A 19,417-nucleotide genomic window follows, 5' to 3' on the forward strand; every position below is an offset into this window, starting at 1 on the left:
TTAAAGAAAAAATTTAAAAATATACAGAAGCAAATGAAAATGAAAACACAACAGTCCAAACCTTTTGGGATGCACCAAAGACAGTCCTAAGGGGAAAAATACACTGCAATCCAGGCCCATCTCAAGAAACAAGAAAAATACAAAATACAAAATCTAACCACACACCTAAAGGAACTAGAATCAGAACAGCAAAGAAACCCTAAGGCCAGCAGAAGAAGAGAAATAATAAAGATTAGAGCAGAAATAAACAATATAGAAACAAAAAAAAAAGAAAGGTAGAACAGACCAATGAACCTAAGACCTGGTTTTTTGAAAAAATAAACAAAATTGATAAACCCTAGCCAGACTTCTCAAAAAGAGAGAGAACCCAAGTAGATAAAATCAAAAAATTAAGGGAGAGATCACAACCAACACCACAGAAATACAATTATTAGAGAATACTGTGAAAAATTATATGACAACAAATTGGACAACCTGGAAGAAATGGACAAATTCCTAGACACCCACACACTACCACAACTCAAACAGGAAGAAATAGAAAATTTGAACAGACCCATAACCAGTGAAGACATTGAATCAATGATCAAAAATCTCCTAACAAATAAGAGTCCTGGGCCAGGTGGCTTCCCAGAGGAATTCTACCAGACATTTAAAGCAGAGTTAGTACCATCCCTCTCAAGCTGTTCCAAAATAATAGAAATGGAAGGAAAGCTTCTGGACTCATTCTATGAAGCCCACATTACCTTGATTCCCAAACCAGACAGAGACCCCACTAAAAAGGAGAATTACAGGCCAATATCCCTGATGAATATGGATGCAACAATTCTCAACAAGATACTAGCAAATCAAATTCAACGGTGTATTAAAAGAATTATTCACCATGATCAAGTGGGATTCATTCCTGGCTTCAGGGCTGTTTCAATATTCGTAAATCAGTCGATGTGATACATCACATTAACAGAAGAAAGGATAAGAATCATATGATCCTGTCAATAGATGCAGAAAAAACATGTGACAAAATACAGTATCCTTTCTTAATAAAAACCCTCAAGAAAGTCAGGATAGAAGGAACATACCTTAACATCATAAAAGCCATAATATGAAAAGCCCACAGCAAATATCATCCTCAATGGGGAAAAACTGAGAGCTTTCCCCCTGAGATCAGGGACACAACAGGGGTTTCTACTCTCACCACTGTTGTTTAACATAGTGTTGGAAGTCCTAGCCTCAGAAATCGGACAACAAAATGAAATAAAAGGCATCCAAACTGGCAAAGAAGAAGTCAAACTTTCACTTTTCTCAGATGACATGATACTGTACATGGAAACCTCAAAGGAGTCCACCAAAAAGATGCTAGAACTGATATATGAATTCAGCAAAGCCGCAGGATACAAAATCAATGTACAGAAATCAGTTGCATTTCTAAACACCAATAATGACGCAACAGAAAGAGAAATCAAGAAATTGATCCCATTGCACCAAGAACCATAAAATACCTAGGAATAAACCTAACCAAAGATGTAAAAGATCTGTATGCTGAAAACTATAGAAAGCTTATGAAAGAAATTTAAGAAGACACAAGGAAATGGAAAAACATTCCATGCATGGATAGGAAGAAAAAATATTGTTAAGATGTCAGTACTACCCAAAGCAATCTACACATTCAATGCAACCCCAATCAAAACTGCACCGTCATTCTTCTCAGAGCTAAAACAAACAATCCTAAATTTTATACAGAACCACAAAAGACCCTGAATAGTCAAAGTAATGTTGAAAAAGAAAAGCAAAGCAGGAAGCATCACAATCCCAGACTTTAGCCTCTAAATCATCAAGTAATCATCAAGACAGTATGATATTGGCACAAAAACAGGCACATAGACCAATGGAATAGAATAGAGAACACAGTGCTCGCTTCGGCAGCACATATACTAAAATTAGAATAGAGAACCCAGAATTGGACCAACGAATGTATAACCAACTAATCTTTGACAAAGCAGGGAAGAGTATCCAATGGAAAAAAGACTCTTTAGCAAATGGTGCTGGGAGAACTGGACAGCAACATGCAGAAGAATGAAATGGGACCACTTTCTTACACCATACACAAAAATAAACTCAAAATGGGTGAAAGACCTAAATATGAGACAGGAAGCCATCAAAAACCTAGAGGAGAAAGCAGGCAGCAAACTCTCTGACCTCAGCCGCAGCAACTTCTTACTCGACAAGTCTCCAAAGGCTAGGGAAACAAAAGCAAAAATGAACTATTGGGAGTTCGTTAAGATAAAAAGCTTTTGCACAGCGAAGGAAACAATCAGCAAAACTAAAAGGCAACCAATGGAATGAGAGAAGATATTTACAAATGACATATTGGAGAAAGGGTTAATATCCAAAATCTATAAATAACTTACCAAATTCAACACCTGAAAAACAACCCAGTGAAGAAATGGACAAAAGACATGACTAGACACTTTTCCAAAGAAGACATCCAGATGGCCAACAAACACATGAAAAGATGCTCAACATCACTCATCATCAGGGAAATCAAAATCAAAACCACACTAAGATACCACCTCACACCTGTCAGAATGACTAACATTAACAACTCAGGAAACAACAGATGTTGGCGAGGATGTGGAGAAATGGTAACCCTCTTGCACTATTGGTAGGAATGCAAACTGGTGCAGCTGCCCTGGAAAACAGTGTAGAGGCTCCTCAAAAAATTAAAAATATAATTACCCTACGACCCAGCAATAGCACTACTAAGAATTTATCCAAAGGATACAGGAATGCTGATTCATAGAGGCACATGTACCCCAGTGTTTATAGCAGCACTTTCAACAATAGCCAAATCATGGAAAGAGCCCAAATGTCCATCAACTGATGAATGGATAAAGAAGATATGGTTTATATATACAATGGAATACTACTTGGCAATGAGAAAGATTGCAATGATGTGGATGGAACTGGAGGGTATTATGCTAAGTGAAATAAGTCAGTCGGAGAAAGACAGATATCATATGTTTACACTCGTATGTGGAACTTGAGAAACTTAACAGAAGACCATGGGGGAAGGGAAGGGGAAAAAATAATTTCAAACAGAGAGGGAGGCAAACCATAAGACTCTTAAACACAGAGAACAAACTGAGGGTTGATGGGGGCGGAGTGCAGGGGAAAGGGAAAAATGGGTAAAGTACATTGAGGAGGGCACTTGTTGGGATGAGCACTGGGTGTTGTATGTAAGGAATGAATCACGGGAATCTATTCCCGAAGCCAAGAGCACACTGTATATACTATATGTTAGCTAACTTGCAATAAATTATATATTTAATTAATTAATTAAAAATAGAGCTTAAGAAAATAATCCCATTTACAACTGTACCAAAAAAATGCCTAGGAATAAATTTAACTGAGGCAGTGAAAAATTTGTGCTCTACAACTATAAAACAATAATGAAATAAACTGAAGATGACACAAACAAATGGAAAGATAAACTAAGCTCATGGAATGGAAGATTTATTGTATTTAAAATGTTCACACTACACAAAGTAATCTACAGGTTCAATGCAATCTCCATCAAAACACCAATACCATCTTTCACAAAAGTAAAACAAATAATCCTAAAATTTGTATGGAACCACAAAGAATCCAAATAGCCAACAGTATGGAAGTTCCTCAAAAAGTTAAAAATATAACTACCCTATGATTCACCAATTGCACTACTAGGTATTTACCCAAAGGATACAAAAATACAAATTCAAAGGGGCACATGCACCCTGATGTTTACTGCAGCATTATCAACAAGAGCCAAATTAGGGAAAGAGCCCAAATGTTCACCAACTAATAAATGGATAAAGGGGCTCCTGGGTGGCTCAGTCGGTTAAGCGGCCGACTTCGGCTCAGGTCATGATCTCTCGGTCCGTGAGTTCAAGCCCCGCGTCGGGCTCTATGCTGACAGCTCAGAGCCTGGAGCCTGTTTCAGATTCTGTGTCTCCTTCTCTCTGACCCTCCCCCATTCATGCTCAGTCTCTCTCTGTCTCAAAAATAAATAAACGTTAAAAAAAATTTTTTTAAATAAATGGATAAAGAAGATGTGGTATGTATGTGTGTGTGTATATATATATATATATATATATACACACACACACACACACAATGGAATATTACTCAGCATCAAAAAGAATGAAATCTTGCCATTTGCAACAATGTAGATGGAGCTAGAGTGTATTATGCTAAGCAAAGTAAGTCAATCAGGGAAAAACAAATACCATATTATTTCACTCACGTGGAATTTAATAAACAAAACATATGAAGGGAGGGTGGAATGGAAAAAAGAGAAGGGAAGGAAAGCATAAGAGACTCTAAGAGAACAAACTGAGGGTTGCTGGAGAGTTGGGTGGGGATAGGCTAGATGGGTGATGGGTATTAAGAAGGACACTTGCTGGGAATGCAACCTGGTGTAGCCACTCTGGAAAACAGTATGGAGGTTCCTCAAAAAACTAAAAATAGGGGCGCCTGGGTGGCTCAGTCGGTTAAGCGGCCGACTTCGGCTCAGGTCACGATCTCGCACTCTGTGAGTTCGAGCCCCGCGTCGGGCTCTGTGCTGACAGCTCAGAGCCTGGAGCCTGTTTCAGATTCTGTGTCTCCCTCTCTCTCTGACCCTCCCCCGTTCATGCTCTGTCTCTCCCTGTCTCAAAAATAAATAAACGTTAAAAAAAATTTTTTTTTAAATAAAAAAATAAAACTAAAAATAGAACTACCCTATGACCCAGCAATTGCACTACTAGGCATTTATCCACAGGATACAGGTGTGCTGTTTCGAAGGGACACATGCACCCCAGTGTTTATAGCAGCACTATCAACAATAGCCAAAGTATGGAAAGAGCCCAAATGTCCATCGATGGATGAATGGATAAAGAAAATGTGGTGTATATGTATATATACATATACACAAAAATCTCTTTTATCTGTATACACTAGCAATGAATCATCTGAAGAGGAATTTAAGAAAATAATTTCATTTTAGGTAACATCAATGTTAATAAAATACTTGGGAATAGATGTAATCAAAGTGCAAGACTTGTACACTGAAAATTGTAAAACACTGTTGAAAGAAATTAAAGAAAACCTAAATAAATGCGAAGGTAACCCATGGTGATGAAAATACTTACTATTGCTTGGGATGCCTGGTTGGTAGAGCATGCAACTCTTGCTTTCAGGGTCATGAGTTCAAGCCCCATATTTGACATGAAGCTTACTTTAAAATAAATGAATAAAACATTTTTTAAAAAAAGATGTACTATTGCTAAGTGGAAATAGTGCACAATGCACTCTGCAGCTTCAATGTGATTCCCAGGAAAATTCACTAAGGCCTTTGGGAAAAATGCACAAGCTAATCTTAACAGTCATGGAATTTCAAGGAACCAAAAGACAGCCAAAGCAATCTTGGAAAAGAAAATCAAATATTGAAGTTCATATTTCCCAATCTCAAAGCTTAATACAAATTCACAGTAAATAAAATATGGTGATAGTGTCATAAAGATACACGTACAGATTAGTGAGATTTAATTGAGAACCCAGAAATAAAGTCTTCATCCACGGCCAGCTGAATTTTGACAAGGGTGACAATATTACACTAGGGAAAGTATGGTCTTCTCAACAAATGGTGCTAGACAACTGGCTATCCCTGTACAGAAGAATAAAATTGGACCCTTACCTCACAGCACATAGAAACTTAACTCAATAGATTAAAGGTCTCAATGGAGGAGGTAAAATTACAAACCCTAGAAGAAACAAATTGGGGTAAATCTTCATGACCTTGGATTTAGCAGTGCTCTCAGATCTAACAACACAAGCAAGAAGAGAAAAAATAAAGAAATTTAATTGCCTCAAAATTAGACACTTTGTGTGTGAGAGGATGCTATCCTGAAAGTGAAAAGACAGCCCACAGAACGGGAGAAAATATTCACACATTACTTACCTGATAAGAGTTTGTCATCCAGAATATAAAAAGAGCTTTTACGACTTATCAACAAAGACAACTCAATTTTAAAAGTGGATGAAGGGCTTGGATAGACCTTTCTCCGGAGAAGACAAACGAATGGTCGATAGCACATGAAAAGATGTTAAACATCATTAGTCAGAACGAAATGCAGTTTTAAACCACAGTGAGATACCCTTTTATACATGCCACAATTGTTATAATCAAGAAAACTGAAAATAACACGTTTGCAAAGATGCTGAGAAATTGGAACCTTTAAATCTTGCTTGTGGAAATGTAAAATGATGCAGTCTGTGTGTAAAACAGTTTGGCATTTCCTCAAAAAGATAAAACAGATTTACCGTATGGCTCGACGACTCTGCTCCTAGACGTGTACCCCTCAAAACTGAATACGCGAGGGTACCCAGGGAAGTCAGTTCCGAGACAGAACGTGGAGGGGCTGTGGCTGCAGGGGCCGATGGGAAAGGGGAACGCGGAGCTGGTGTTCTCACGCACATAGTCTCACCGCCCAAAACGAGAAAGTTCTGGACACGGACGTCCAACGGTGTGAATGCAGTGGCCGCCACAGCCCTTTGTACTTGAAACGTCGTCAGTGTTGTCGCATGCACCGAATCACGACGAAAAGCAAACCGATACGTGTCACGACAGGGACGGACACTGAAGGCAGGCTCACTGCCACGAGCCTCATGGAAAAAGACCACTCAGCCTGGAACGTCTTGCTCCCCGAATCCGTCCAGGCTATGCAAGTAAGGGAAGCTCTGGGGAGCAATTCCAGAAGAATAAGCCGGATCAGAACCGAGAAACACACTTCAGACGGGGGAGGCGGGTGGGGACGCGGGTGGCGCTGCCGGAGTGGGAAACCGCAGGGAGTTCCTCATTCGGGGGAGTGACCCTGTTTGGGGTAAAACACACGGGAAGCGGCAAGTGTGGCGAGGAAGCCCCGCCTGGGGAGCCGGAGTGTCGGGACGACGAGCATCTGTGCGGCTGCGACGAGTTCACTGCACGTCTGCAGTCACCGCACGGTAAGTAACTCACGCCTCGCGCCACGAAGCGGAGGCCACGCGCAAGCCGGCGCCGGAGGCCGGGCCACACTGAGACCCCGCCGCCCCGCGGTGGGGGCCACGCGAGCAACAGGCGGTGGGAGGGTCACAGCGCCGGGGTCGCGAGCACCGCCCGGGGAACCTGCTCCCGGACCGCCAGCCGCGTGAGGACGCGGCGGGAACCGAGTCGGCGCGGAACAGGAACACGGACGCGCGGCCCCGCGTCCTCCCGAAGCACCCACAGCGGGCCTTGAGGAGACCGGGTTCTTGGCGTGGACGAGGCCCAACGTCCCCCCAGTTCCGACAAGGCGGGTCCTGGGGAGGCCCGGTTCCTGTCCCTGGGGACGCAGCCCCGACGTCACCACAAATCTTCCACAGCGGGTCCTGAGGAGACCTGATTTCTGTTCTTGTGGACGCGGCTCCACGTCTCCTCGAAGCCCGCACAGTGAGTCCTGAGGAGAACGGTTCCTGTCAGCGTGGACGCGGCTCCACGTCCTCTCGAATCCCCCACAGCGGATCCTGAGGAGACCGGGCTCCTGTGGAGCCGATGCAGGCGGACGAGGCGGGAGCACGCATGCCCCGCGGGGGTCAGGGAGCAGGGCTCGCGCGCCCCCTGCGGGCGCTGGGGGAACAAGCAGGTCGGGGCGCGCGCCCTTCAGGGGAGGCACCGCCCCGCTGCCGGCTCCAGCTGAGTTTATTCCATTCTGGAGATGTCGAACTGAAATGCGGCCCAATATCCGCTGATCTCTCCACAAATACTTAAGGAACAGTTCACTGAAAACCATATCGAATGAAACTAAATGTAGGCAGTAACTACAACGTATACGAAAATTCACTCAAAATTGTAGATCTATTTAAGATGTAACTCTGTCAAAATATCAAAAAGAGGGGCACCTGAGTGGCTCAGTCCTTAAGCGAGGACTTTGGCTCAGATCAAGATCTCACTGCTCCTGAGTTCAAGCTTCGCGGGGGGCTCTGCGCTAACCGCTAGTGATAGGGAAAATCTGTTATAAGATGGCAAGAGGACTGATAGGGAAATTCCAGTCCCCAATGGAAGATTCCCCTTCTGGGTTCTTCCTACCCTCCTCCCCCACCCCCACCCCCCCATCCCCACCGGCCTAGGTGCCAAGTTACCGCTAATGCGGAAAGCGGAAGTAGCAGACTATAAATTGTTCCCTCTGCTAATCCTCTGGGGGCTCAAGCCTCTGGAGAGTGATCTCCTCTGAGCCAGCTGGTGTGAAATAAACTTCCTGCCTTCCAAGATCTCAGAGGGCAGCTTGGTTCTTCCCACGCCCCCCCCCCCTCCCCCGTGATCCAGACCAGGTTGCCTAACACTGGGAGCCTGGAGCCTTCTTCGGATTCTCTCTCTCTGAAATATTTTTTTTAACTTTTTAAAAAATATATCAAAAAGAAAACATAAATGGAAATCTACATGACCTTGGGTTTGGTGATGAGTTTTAAGACATCACACCAAAAGCCAATCCACAAAGGTTAAAAAAAATAACAAGAGCTTTATAAAATTGAAACTTATACCCTGTGAAAGACCTTGCGCAGCCAAAATACAAGCCACAAACGGGGAGAAAATATTTGTAAAACACACATCTAATAGGATTTGTACTCAAAATATACAAAAAAAAAAAAAAATTCTCAGAATTCAACAATAAGCAAATAAACAAGGGGCGCCTGGGTGGCTCAGTCTGTTAAGCATCCGACTTCCACTCAGGTCATGATCTCACAGTTCACGAGTTCAAGCCCTGCGACCGGCTCTGTGCTGACAGCTCGGAACCTGGAGCCTGCTTCAGATTCTGTGTCTCCCTGTCTCTCTGCCCCTCCCCCACTTGCACTCTGTTTCTCTCCCTCTCAAAAATAAACATAAAATTTTTTTAAAAAAGGAAACAACACAACTGATATTGGGTAATGATCTCAACAGATATCTGACTTAAAAAGATATACAGATAGTAAGTAAGCATACAAAAATACGCTCAACATCATCATTAGGACATTACAAATTAAAACAACGAGATAGCACTGCACCTATTAGAAATGCTAAATTAAAAAAAAAAAAAAAAAGAATACCAGTTGCTGGAGGGTGAGGAGTGACAGGAACTTTCCTTCATGCTGGGGAATGCACATGCTGACACTTCGGAAGACAGTTGACAGTTTTTTCCGAAGCTAAATAAATCTCACGTTAGCATCCAACAAGAGCACCTCTAGTAGTTAGACAACTCCCTTGAAAAACTACTTCCAAACAAAACTAAGCATGCAGTTATGCACAGCAGCTCTATTCATAATGGCTAAAAAATTAAAGAAATCAGCATGTCTTTCATTAGATGAATTCCTAAGCAAACGGGGATGCATCTGTTACAGAAGCAGGCTGGAACGCTGGTGGAAAAAGCAAGCGGCATTCGGAGATCTTGGAGGATCGGGGATTTATTTAACACCAGCGGGCTCAGAGGAGACCATTTCTCCGAAGATCTGAGTGCTGAATGCAAGCGGAAAGGGTAATTTATAGTTGTCAGCCTCCATATTTGTGGGAGGGTTTTCGTGTGCGTGGCAAACAGGGCAAGAAGAACCTGGAAAAGGGGTTTCTAAGCCAGAGACCAGAGCTTGTTTTAGTCCTGTCGGCCATCTTATGGTGTAAAACTTGATTCATTTTCCCAACATTCCCCCTTTGATGCCTTTTAAAATCTTTTATTAGGCATCACTTTTTAGTTCTAGGGGTTGGTACCCTCGGAGGGTTAAGATACATGCTGCAGTTTGGTGAGCAACAGTGTTTTCAATAAAACATACCAGGGTATTTAGTATACAGGGGCCGATGGTCATAAGTAAAATTATGGAAAGGAGGGGCCCTGCCAGGGCAGGGGAGCAGGATGCCCAGTCTGTGAGATCCCAACCTCTCCATTGACCGGTATTTTCCTGTTGTCTCCATTGCATTCTTTCCTCGAGGTCCTTAACCTTAGTCCTGACTATCCCTGACTGGTTTACAAAATAGCAACGTTCCTCTCCCAGAAAGATCCAAGTCCCTCCTTTTTCTGAAGTGAGGAGGTCGAGGGCTCACCTATTTTGGAGGGACACTGCTGCCAGCGAGTTGATTTGGCTTTGTCGGGTTCCCAGGGAGTCTGCCATCTGTTCCACGGCCAGCTTGTTGGTGCCGTCTCTTTTGGCCCAACAGCAAGAAGCAAGATCAGGACTAGGACACCAGTAAGGGGCAAGGGATGGTACAGCTGCATCCGAACCCCTGGGCTCAGTCCACACATTGATTCCTCAAGCTTTTGCCGTGTGCAGGCCAGCCAGCTTCCAGGGTGTGGCTGGAGCAGGGCTGGAGGTCTCAGGGGCCAGTGTCTTTTTGAGGGTCAGTTTAAGCGGGTTGACTGGATCTGGATCGCTTCACCAGGTTGAGGGTTCCTCTGAGTTGGCCTTCTTAGCTCTGGAGTGATGGACCCATGGGGTGATACCTGAAACTGAATCCTCTATTTGGTTGTTTGTCTGTAAAGTCCACCTCCAAGTCTTCAAAAGGGGCGGGTTTCTGGTAACTGTCAGATCAGGTTTAGGGAAGATATGGTTTGCATATTAGGAGATCCATCCCGTTTTCCAGTTGTTTAAATAATCTTATGCCCATGGGGTCTTATTATTATCCCCACAGAATAACAGGCACAGAAGATTGTCTATACATGAAATACCGTGACACTTTTTCTGAAGTTTACCTCAAGTTGTCTAGTTTAGGCAAACAACAAACATTTAAAGACAATCAGAACTGGAAATTAACATCCATAACGGTGCATTGTTGAAACATAGTTGTTCTCTAAAAAACCCCCCTTTCCAGAGATAGCCAAATTGAGACCAATGCATTCGTAGAACAAGTCCAGTCTTCACAAACCTGGTCTAATTATTTACATAGGCTCAGCAAGAATAGCGACTGATTATGAGGATCTTTTAAAGTTTGCTTTGCGGGAACCTTTTATGAGAAATCTCCGGGTTGAACTTTTAGTAACCTCTCCAGGCCAGAAGCCAAGCCAAATACTTGCCATCAGATAGGCCTGCAATACCTGTAGAATTGGAAGAATTTCTCTTCATGAGGTCCCCAAGATATCCTGAGGTTCCTGCACCTGCCAGGAAGTGACCTTCTTTACTCACCTGGTGAGGCTGCTGGGAACTCTGTAAGCAAGGCACCAGGCCCACATTTCCAAGGGGCTTTATGACTCCATGTTTTATAAAGCCAACCCTAGTTCCTTAAAGTTGTCTGGTCATATCTGAGTCTATGAATGTCATCCTCAAATATGACATTCCAGTCAAAGCCTTGGTAAAATAACCAGTATTTCCAATGGTGACCTGTTACAAAATGAACAGATTCTTACTGAACTTATGCAAACAATTGTAATTGCCATGAAAGAAAGAATACTCATTAAGAGATTTTGAATTTCAGGGGAATTATGTAGAGAGAAAAGATAAATACTTCAGCTTACAAATGAATAGTTTATGACATTTTTGTATATCATAGATATCTTAAGAGAAAGTTTCCTTAATCTGGAAGAGGAAATATTAGAGAACCAACAATACTTTCAACAAGAATCACAAAACTATAATCTTCATCAATTCATTTAATCCCATGTTCCTAATTCTTGTTCAATTTGAATGCAGCTTTTTAGTTCTGGAAATTCTCACCCCTTTTAGTATTAATCTTAAAGATGTAGAATACCTGTATTTGTCCCCAAAGTCCTTTTTATAAATCTCCTTGAAGAAACACGCTTTGTGAGAGAATAAGAACAATTATAAATGACAAAACCTCAGAAATAGACATTGTTAAAGATCTGATGAGAGTTCATTATGGTGCAATTGACAAACAAATTAGGTTATTTCTGTGACACATAACATTTCAAGTAATCAGAATATTAAGTGATGACCTTATATCAAAACATTAAAACTTTAGGAATTGCGTATATATTTGGGCAGTTACAACATTTACCTGTGCAATACAGCCTAAGGTTTACCATTGTATGACAGTGCTTTTCCAAGGAACTTAGGATCCCTAATTGGTCAAAAAGACTTCATTTACCATTTAAATCCTGCGAAGTTTGTTAAAACCCCAGGAAGTCATAAGTATGTCCTAAATAGGATTACAGATCATTACAAATCTTAAAATTATATTTATTCAACAAAGTGGCAATAAAAGATCCCAAAGGTGAATGTATAGCATTATATAGTTGTTCTCAAAACCTAGCTCCTTTAACATTGAGAAGTTTTAACTAAGTAATCAAAGACCTGATAAAGATGAAACCTAAAACTTTGATTTTCCCGGAGGACAAATCTTTGTTTGCATTGTCTAATCAAGAGCAGATCAACAGTTCAAGAAAACTTTGTCATTTGAGCAGAGAGAAAAGCAGAATTTCAACCTTGCACCAGTGTACTTTAAAAATTCATTCATCTCAACCTTCTAAAACTTTCTTTTGCTTTCAAATTTTGTCCCAAAGCCATTTCTTTCCAAATAACCAGTCTCATTTAGGACAAAATTACTTTCTTCTACCCTCAACAAAACTGTATTTCCATTCCTTATGTCTTTTTTATATACCTCCTACTTTCCTACATACAGGGTTGCTTTCTTTATTTTCATCAGTCTTAAGTACACTTAGCAGAATTTTAACTCTTAGGAGATCTTAGTCTCCAATTGAGGACTTAGTAACCAACTGAGAGGTGTTTACATCAGAATTTTTTAGATGGTAAATTCATGAACCAATAAGTATAAACCATGTTTTCCAATAGGTCCGAATAGCCTTAATTTCTCAGCAATAAGAAGTTAAAAACACAAACCTATGTTCAATAATCAAAGTTTTAGCATTCCATCCTATTTGGAAAGTTTCAGGTTACCAAGGACCTTGAATGTTATCTTAACAATTACCCATGAAAACTTTGAGACAGACAAAATTAACTATCATTAACAAATTGCAACAGAGATAACATAAGCTTATTTGACCTTTGCCGATAACTTTAACGGCAGGTCCAATAAACTTAAATTAGTTTAAACATCGAATATGTTTCACCTGCATCCACTTAAAGTCAATCAATTTTTCCCCATTGTCAATTTTCATTTGGGGCGCCAGCGGAGGTATCTGAAATGGGTGGCCCAAGGAGGGTGCACTTTACTCCTTGACCTGGAGGGTGGGAGGAGGAACCAATGGTGCCTGAGGCACTGAGGTTGGTATAGGACCACACCCAAGTTGGCGCAGAAACATGAGGGGGAGGGGAAGGTAGACGAAGCAACTGCTTGGGAATATTCCTTAAAGTCCCTGTCCCAAGGTAGACTGACCACTGTTGGCTCCAATTATAGCCTTTAACCTGGGAAATGGGGGAGAATCCCTCACATCTATTAAGCAGAGGAACAGAGAGAGAGAGAGAGAGAGTCGGTGTCCCCTTTTAGTCAGGTTCTATCTCGGCTAGACCGATTGTAAGGGTTAAATTGTAGTGTAGGGCTAACGCTTAGCTTGAAAGATAACAACTTTGTTCTGACACTGAAGGTCAAAAGATAACAGCCTTGCTTTTACTCTTGTAAATCATACTTCATACTCTTGTGAATCAGGCTTTACCAATGAAGGAAACAAAAGCTCAAAAAAAAGAGCATCAGAGACAAGGTCAAAGAGATCCACTGGTTGCAACTTAGCAGCAGAAAGTCTAAAATAATCACCTCATTCAATAACTGTTTCTGACTCATCTGGCAACTGTTTCTAACTCACCTGGGAACTGTTTCTTTGTTCTGTTCCCAGGTGATGATAAAACGATGTGATCAGTTATAAAAACTCTGTACCCCGGCTGTTCGGGGCCACACTCTTATCAAGAGTGTTGGTCCTGATCGGTCGGCCTTGCCTCTCACTGTAATAAACTTTGTTGCGACTGTCACTGGTGCCCGTAGCATTCTGTTTCAGGAGTCGTGTGGATGCAACACAATAAGTTCCCCTTCTTAAAGTTCCTCCTGTTTTCGGCTGGGTTTCTGGGACTTTCCCTGGTTGGGACACTTATTCCTTTTAATGTCCTTTCCCCTTGCAGTAGGTTCATTGACCCCTTGCTAAGGAGGTTCTGGGTCTCCCCCCTTTTGGCAGCTATACCTTCCCTGTCCTTTTGTCATGGCTCTTTTGTGCCTCTGGAGCAAACAGGGTGTAAACCTCGCTTAGCCTCTTATAATAATCCCTCTTGCAGGGCAGGGGGCAGGAGGGAGGGGGAATCCCCTTGCTGCTGGGCATATTTATGGCCTTCTCAGCCCCTGCTGTGATCCCCTGGAGGAGAGCCTCTTGGTACCTGGCATCTGGAGAGCGCCTGTGCCTGGCTGAGGGCACAATCTGGCTGCTGGTCCTTGTGGGGGAGAGTTCTCCAGGCCGGAAGGGAAGGAGAAATGGGTGGCTGAGAAGGTGGCAAGACAGCCAGGGGAGGAGTTTCAAGCTCAGGGGCAGGGGGGAGGGAGCCTAATGAGTCATGAGGAGGTGGAACATTAGGGGAGCCATGGGTCGATTCTTTGGCTCCCTGGGTGAGTTTCCAGTTAAAGTGGCTGAAACCTTTGCCTGGCTCTGCGTACTATGGATGAATCGCTCCCAAGGCGGAGGATTTCAGGCAATTTCAAGCCAGGAGTCGACGTATGGAAATTGATCAGGGTGACCTGGGTCTCTGGAGACAATATGCCAGATGCAGCCGACCATCAGGCATCCAAGGTACCCCTAGAGGGCCCCCCCACACCAAAAGTGGGCCATTCCAACTCACAGAGGGTCCCCAACAAGCCAGGGGCTATCCCAATTCCACAGTCTCCCAAAAAAAAAACCCTCCTTGCTCTGTCCAGACCCGACAATGCTCCCGTGAGGTGGTATGGCAAAGATAGACAGAAGGCAGGGGCTCCCCCTCCAATGAGGAGACCAGCCAGATGGCCACCTGGCCATGTCCCGAAGGAACCCAGGCGACGCTCAGCCACAGCGTTTCTGGAAGAAGATAACTTTAAATGCAAACCATGCCCTGCAACCCATGATCAGGACCCACTCTGATGCCACCACAGACCACACGCCATCCATCACGGAATCACAGATGGGCCCACTCAGACTCCGTGGGCCCCTGGAGACCCCAAGGGCTACCGCGCGGAGCCACAGAATCAAACTCGGCAGGCAAGCTAGACTGAGTCACACATTCAAATTCACATACACATCTGAGGTTATTACATTCCCTCCCATAGAATTCCTACCTGCAAGACTTCTGAAGTCTCAGGGAGTGATCAGGTCCTCCTTCCACTCTTGCGAGTGGGCCTGACTAGATTGGGCCCCGGCCTTACCGGTTCTGACGTCGGGTCCAGGTCCTCACCTGCCAAGCCTCCTCGAGTCCGGCAGGAACAGTGGAGCAGGCAGCCTGAGGCGACCGAGCGGGGAGGCTGCCGAAATCCAGGCAGAGCGCACCTTCTCCCTTGAGATCCCTCATTCTGTCACCGACTCGCCATTCTCCCAAACCGGTGGCAACAATGTGCCAACGCAGTTGGGTTTCCCTGTCAGGGAACCAAACTTGTTATGGAACCGGGCAGGAACACTGGCGGAAAAACCAAGAGGCATTCAGAGATCTTGGCGGATCGGGGATTTATTTAACACCAGCAGGCTCAGAGGAGACCATTTCTCCAAAGATCTGAGCGCCGAATGCAAGCGGGAAGGGTAATTTATAGTTGTCAGCCTTCATATTTGTGGGGGAGTTTTCGTGTGCGTGGCAAACAGGGCAAGAAGAACCTGGAAGAGGGGTTTCTAAGCCAGAGACCAGAGCTTGTTTTAGTCCCGTCAGCCACCTTATGATGTAAAATTTATTCATTTTCCCAACACATCCACATGAAGTAAGCAGAATATGCCACCCCAAAATATGCCTCTTTTGGCACAAGGATAATTTGGGCTGATTAATATTTACAAACAATAGACACAAGAGAATCTCTGAAAACCTAGCAGAAGTTGGCGTTTGGTGACCAAATTTTACGTTCATGAAGGAAAGCTCTGTTTGTAATGGTGTCCCTCTCTGTACCAGGAACAGAAGAATGACTACATCTCAGGGCACTTTTATCAAAGAACACACAGACTTAAATTTGCATAACAACCATACCCTCATTCACAGTAACTGGCATTCCCACCACCAAAAATCTTTCTTTGCTTTCAGCTGAAGATGGCATTTAGGGTGATAGCTTGGGCCATTTTTGGAAGTTATTTAGTTTTCCTGAGTATCTTCCATGTATACAGGATGTGTACCTGTTATTAAATTTGGTTTTCTCCTGCTAATTTTTTCTTGTGGGAAAGGGCTCAGCCAAGAACCTAGAAGGGCAGAAATAATATTTTTCCTCCCCTATACATTCAATGTGCTACTATTCAGCAGTAAAAAGAAATGAACCATCACCCCACACAAAGACATGGGTGAATCTTACATGTATTTTGCTATGGGAAAGAATCCAGTCTCATGAGGCTACACACTGTATGACTCCATTTATAAGACAGTCTTGAAAAGGCAAAACTAGAAAGATTGTAAATAAGTCATGTGGTCGTGGGTTGGAAATATTCCATAGAATACTTCAGTGATGGATGATGACATTTTGGGGGTGATAGTGGGGCTCAGAGCCAACAATCAAGAAAGAATTCTTGAAGATGTCTTTGGTGCAAAAAGGTGATTTTATTAAAGCACAGGGACAGGACCTGTGGGCAGAAAGAGCTGATCAGGACTCTGAGGAGAAACTGTTTATATACTTGGGATCTGGGGGAGGTAAAGTCCAGGGGAAGTTTCCAAAGAGATTTTCATCTGGTAAAGAAGACTCAGGATACTGGAGGCCTAGCTATTGTCAAGCTAAGGTTGTTTTTCCCTCTAGCAAACCAATAAGACTGGAGGGAGTTCTTGGAGAAATGTTTTACTCTGCCTGCCTCAAGTTTTTGTCAATGGGCTGCAGGTTATAAGGAAATTTAATTTTATCTGCCATTTCCTTCTGCCTTTGTTTCCCACATAATGGATATCTGTCATTATGTATTTTCCTAAACCAGATTTTTACAATGGATGAGTAAATCGTAATCTATTCAAGTTAAATTATTCAGGGTACGAGAGTGTCACAGGATGGGGTACAGAAGGTGACAAAGAATCTAACTGTAATGAAATGTATGGAAAATCACTACCTGTGATGAGGCAACCAGTGGTAAACTGAGTAAGTTTAGGAATGAATATAATCTGTAGACTAAAGGCAAAATGACCCATACATAAACCATGAAGTCTATATGCTAAAGTTCTTTCCCAGGAGGGTAGTAGCTAACAATGCTAAAACAGCTATATAATCTAGAAGGGGGCAATGACTTCAATGACAGATGGGGGGGGCTGGGTTTCTCACTACTGGAGAAGTTACAGATAAGCAACTGCAGAAGATTAGTGTCCAAGTAATATGTAGCCAATTGGAGACATCAGTCTGAACTCATCTTTACCTTAATATGGATACTGACAGTTCCACACAGAAGTTATCAACCTTTAAAATAAAATAGCCAGTTATTTTACCAGCAACATGAGTTTCTTCGGAAAAAACAGAGGAATTGCCGTTTGGGACGAGCAAATTATGGCAAAACACACACAAATCCAACAAGACAAAAAGAAAGGTCACCTTTTATTAGATTTTAGTATGAAATTAGGGTGGGTTGGGGTTTTTTTATTTTCATTCCAGTATAATTAATATAGAGTGTTTTATTAGTTTCAGGTATACAGCATAGTGATTCAATAATTCTATACATCACTTGGTATTCATCAGGATAAATGTACTCTTAAAGGGGAGGTATTTTTTTCTGAGAGTTGTTTTAAACAACAGTTTACTGTAGAAGAATAACACTTCAGGGTGGTGATAACTTCTTATTGGCTGCAAGTGCTGGTAGGTGCTGGGGCAGAGAGGGATCTTCCTTCTTTGTATAAAAGCAAGAGATGAAATTCCTATGTGAAAAATGTCCTCCCCCATGAAGATGTCTCCAATCTTCCTTCCTTCCACTGGTTATGCAGTCTGCAATGAGCGCTTCCTGCAGGAAAACTCCCCCTTCAGGGTATCCCAACTACATCTAAATGAGGTTTCCCTTAAAGACATTCCATGCTCATGGATTGGAAGAACAAACATTGTTAAAATGTCTACCCTACCCAAAGCAATCTACACATTCAGTGCAATCCCTATCAATATATCACAGAGCTAGAACAAACAATCCTAAGATCTGTATGGAACCACAAAAGACCCCTAATAGCCAAAGCAACCTTGAAAAAAAAGCAAAGCAAAGGTAGAGGCATCACAATTCCAGACTTCAAGTTATATTACAAAACAATAGTAATTAAAACACTATGGTACTGGCACCGCTGGGAAAATAAGTAAAATTATGCACCATAAGATGGCCAAGGGGACTCACATAAGCTCTAGTCCCTAGCTTAGAGACTCCCCTTCTGGCTTCTTCCTGCCCCACTTGCCGCATGCCAAATTACTACTAATGTGGAATGTAGAAGTACCAGGTGATAAATTGCCCCCCATGCTTGTGCTCAGGGCTCAGATGTCTGGAGAGGAATCTCCCCTGAGCCCTCTGGTGTAAAATAAAACTCCGATCCACCAAGATCTCGGAGTGCTGCTTGGTTTTTCCGCCAGTGGTCCAGCCTGGTTCCATAACAGCACAAAAATAGACACCATAGATCAATAGAACAGAATAGAAAATCCAGAAAGGAACTCACAACTATACAGTCAATTAATCTTTGACAAAGCTGGAAATAATATCCAATGGGGAAAAGAATGTTTCTTCAACAAATGGTGTTGGAAAAACTATACAGCAACATGCAGAAGAACATGGACCATTTTCTTACACCATACACAAAAATAAATTCAAAATGGATGAGAGACCTAAATGTGAGACAGGAAAACTTCAAATCCTAGAAGAGAACACAGTAACTTCTTTGACATTGGCTAAAGTGACTTCTTTCTAGATGTGTCTCCTGGGGCAAGGGAAACAAAAGCAAAAATGAACTATTGGGACTTCATTAAAAAAAAAAGAAAAAAACCCACAAACTTATGCACAGCAAAGGAAACAATCACAAAAACTGAAAGTCAATTTACAGAATGTACAGAATAGGAGAAGATATTTGCAAATGACGTATCCGATAAAGACAGTATTCAAAATATATGAAGAATTTATAAAACTCACACCCAAAAAATGAATAATCCAACTTACAAATGGGCAGAAGACATGAATAGACATTTGTCTAAAGACATGTGGATGGCCAACAAACTCAGGAAAAGATACTGGACATCACTCATCACCAGAGAAATGCAAATCCAAACTACACAATGAGATACCACCTCACAGCTGTCAGAATGGCTAAAATCAACAACACAAGAAACAACAGGTGC

The 19,417-nt window shown here is 42.5% G+C and overlaps 1 long non-coding RNA gene across 1 annotated transcript in view; it reads right to left on the reverse strand.

Annotated features, from left to right (window-relative positions):
* Positions 1 to 7,547, reverse strand: part of LOC122232598 — a 30,093-nt gene extending 22,546 nt beyond the window's left edge. Inside the window, exon 1 of the long non-coding RNA XR_006209952.1 lies at positions 6,337 to 7,547. This is a non-coding gene — a long non-coding RNA (uncharacterized LOC122232598). The remainder of the gene's footprint in view (positions 1 to 6,336) is intronic.
* Between the last annotated feature and the right edge of the window lie 11,870 nt (positions 7,548 to 19,417).

The sequence above is a fragment of the Panthera tigris genome, chromosome D3 (assembly GCF_018350195.1).
Source record: "Panthera tigris isolate Pti1 chromosome D3, P.tigris_Pti1_mat1.1, whole genome shotgun sequence".
NCBI lineage: Eukaryota > Metazoa > Chordata > Mammalia > Carnivora > Felidae > Panthera > Panthera tigris.